Consider the following 3,822-nt stretch of genomic DNA (forward strand, 5'->3'; position numbering starts at 1 on the left):
TATATATATATATATATATATATATATATATTGATATATCTGAATGTGTAAATGTAAATGTGTGTTGTTTTAGCTGGTTTAGCTACTAGGTTGCTGGACAGGTAGTTGAAGAGATGATAGCAGTGGTGTATGTTTTATCACTGGTGCTGTGATGTGTCTAATATCTGTCTAGTTATAAATAGGTACCACAGTGCAACTACTATTTACACCTCTAAGTACTGGTAGCACTGTAAAATTCAAAATATTTTATCATCTTGCAATTGTGAGTGTAATTTGAAGATTCATGCAACCTTTGGATAAACTGCAGTGTGTGTATCAAGTGACTGGTGATGTCCCTATCAGTGTATGGATGTCAGTGTATGTATTGTGTGTATCTGCTTGCATATTTGTGAACATTGATTTATGTCAGTGCTTGACTAATCTTTTGTTGTTGGTTTTGCTGTTTTATGCAACACCTTATGGTTATCAATGTCTTATATGGCTGATATGCTGTGCTCTGGCCAGTCATTTCTAATTTCATATTTTGCTGTAGTGACAAATTGTTTCCTCTCTGAGTGTCTTGAAGTTGGATCATTTCAAAAATTATTCTTTCTCACAAATTATGAAACTTGTAATAACATCTAAATTAGAATAATTAAATATAAACACCTATAGTTTTCTGCCTGGTTTGATAATTTCTGTGAGATATGTTGGACATATTAATTAAATATGTTGTACATGTTAAATATTTTGTCTATGTAAATTAAATACCTTTTAAAAAATAAGCATGCTGCTAACGTTTCATGTCTGCCAACATAAAACCTACATATAAAATGGTTACTGCTTCTCTCTCTCTCTCTCTCTCTCTCTCAAATAAAAGAAATGATTTTGTTGAACTGTTTGCATATTTGTCAAAGTTATTGAATGCTTAATTGACAAATGAGAAAGAAATTATTAAAATTGAAGTTTAAAAAGTTATTAAAAAACACAAAAACAAAAGCCCCACTCCTTCCCTTCCCCCCAAATTTGAGATCAGCTGATTTAACGAAAATTCCCCCTCCCCACTTCCTTCCCTTTCAGATGACTTAAAGAGGACAAAAGGCCCCACTCTCCTTCCCTTCTAGAAGAAGATCAAAAAAAGTTTAATTCAGGAACAACCAAAGACATTTTCTGGATTCCCAACAATTTGTATTTTATTACTGCGTGTAAATAGCCTTCCATTATCTGATTCCTTGACCAGATTTTGTAAATCCCCCCATCCCCTTTCGATATTGTATAAATCTCTCTCTCTTTCTTGCTGTCTCTCCCTATCTCCCCCCCTCTCTCTGTATCTTGCTATCTCTATCTTTTTTTTTTTGTGAAGAAAGAAAATTATTAATTTTAATAAAGATCAATGATATAAGATTCATATTTGTTTTTTGATTTATTGCTTTACAGCCCTTTTGTGATGGTTGATATGATGTCACCTGGGGGTAGTGTGGTGGTATAAATGGTCATTTGGGGTTATCTCCGTTCCAAGATGCAGCATTTTCATACGAGTCTTCACCACTTTGTCCTAAATCTTCCTTGGTCTCTTCCTTCCCCAGATTCTACTAACTTGGAGCATACACCATTTCCTTATGTAGCAATCATCCTCTATGTACACCACATACTCGTACCAGCACAGTCTTTTCTCTTGCACACTATAGATGATTCTCTTATATTCAGTTATTTTCTTAGTTCATGTCTTTCCTGCCTTTGCACATCTTCATTCAAGACCTACATCTCACTGCCATGCAGTTTGAACATAAGCATTGTACAATCTGCCCTTCAATTTAAGAGAAAAGATCTTTGTTGCCAGTAGAAGTAATAGACCCTTAAACTTTTCCTAACCTGTTCTCACTCTCATCATCATCACCATCACCGTTTAACATCCGCCTTCCATGCTAGCATGGGTTGGATGATTTGATTGAGGACTGGCGAACCAGATGGCTACACCAGGCTCCAATCTGATTTGGCAGAGTTTCTACAGCTGGATGCCCTTCCTAACGCCAACCACTCCGAGAGTGTAGTGGGTGCTTTTACATGCCACCCGCACAAAGGCCATCACCACTGCTAATTATGTCATTTACATAAAAGAAGTTACTAACTACTTCTAGGGAGCCTCCCAGTCATTTGAGATAATCTGTTTCCTGTGTTTGCATTGGTTATTTTTTGAGCTGGATGTCCAGTTGATCTTTTCACGAGTGTGAAACAGAGGCTGTTTAGATTATCGAGTGATGTTCTGAGGACATAATCCAGGGTGACCACAAAAAGAAACGGTGCCAATGTGACCCCTTGGAGTACTCCAGCTCTGATATCAAAGAAGCTTGTATCTTCATCTGGGGATCTTACCATTGGTTTGGTGTTGTTATAGAGTATCATAGTTACTGCTGGTGTTTCTTCAGGCATAACATAGGCCAATAGTATTTTTTTCCTTTTTACCACAGTGGATAGAGTCAAAAGCCTTTGAGAAATCAATAAACTAATACTGCTTCAAAATTTCTGGCTTCTACTCCTTGCAGATGAACTGTAAGTATTTGTCCATCACCTGATCTATTTTTTTTCTGGAGCCATTTTGATTTTTTCTCAATTTCTGGTTGTATCCTGTTGAGTAAGGAGTGAATTATAAATTTTGCAGCAGTGGCTGTAAGAGTGATATCTCTAGTTCTTTGTGAGACCCAAATCACCTGTCTTTGGAAATAGGAGTATGCAGCCTTCTGTCCATTTGTCAATGTTGCCTCCATTATAGACTATATTGCAGATGCCTAACAAAATATCATTGAATTCTCCTGTTTTCCAGACTTTAAGCAGAATGTTATCCAGTCCAGCAGCCTTTTGTTTTTTGTGTTTTTTAAGGATTTCTTTCAATTCATCAATGCTAGTATGATATCAAAAGTGTGGTCAATAATTGATGTTACATCTAGATCAGAAAATGAGGGTATATTCCCAAGCAACTTTTGAAAATGATCCCTCCTCTTTTCTAAGCCTTTCTGTGGATAGGCTAAAGGAGATGCAGTTTGGTTTTATGCCAGGGAGAAGTACTATTGATGCTTTCTTTCTAGTAGGACAACTACTGAGAAATATGTAGCCAAAAGTAAACCCCTGTACTTATTGACATGGAGAAAATCTTTGACAGGGTCCCTTGCTCCCTGATCTGGAGTTAGTTGATGAATAGCTGGTGAGAGCTGTTCAAACTTTGTATAGAGTTGCTGTCTGTAAAGTGAGAGTTAACGAGTACAGAATGAATTTAGTGTGCTAATAAAAATGGTTCTCTGTTCCATCCTATTCTTCATATTCCTCCAGGCCATAAAGAATGAATTTACTACTGGTTTCCCATGAGTACTCCTCTATGCTAATGACTTTGTTCTTAGAGCTCAATCTGTAGTAAAAGAAAAGAAATTCTAGGTGTGGAAGCAAAACCTGGAATCAAAGGGCCTTTAACCCTTTAGCATTTAAACCAGAGGCTTATAAATGCCAAAACCCTCCCTGGCGAAGAATGTGCACCCCAACACAGATTAGTAGTTAGCGACTTCGAGATCAAAGCAATATGGGTGCCCAGAAGTAGACCGGCTTGGAGGAGAAGGGTATGGAAACTTAAAGACCCTGCAAATGGACAGAGACTTAGAGACAAGTTACTTGAAGCATTTGACGAAATAGAAGGGGATATAGCATCATACAACGTGGAAGACAATTGGAGATTTCTGCGGGACAACCTGTTGAGAGCCACAGACCAGATCTGTGGCTGGTGTAAAGTCCCCTCTTGACCCAGAGTAACGTGGAACAAGGATGTAGACAGGGCTATTAGACAAAAGAAACAGGCTT

This window comes from Octopus bimaculoides, chromosome 4 (genome assembly GCF_001194135.2).
Source record: "Octopus bimaculoides isolate UCB-OBI-ISO-001 chromosome 4, ASM119413v2, whole genome shotgun sequence".
Lineage (NCBI taxonomy): Eukaryota > Metazoa > Mollusca > Cephalopoda > Octopoda > Octopodidae > Octopus > Octopus bimaculoides.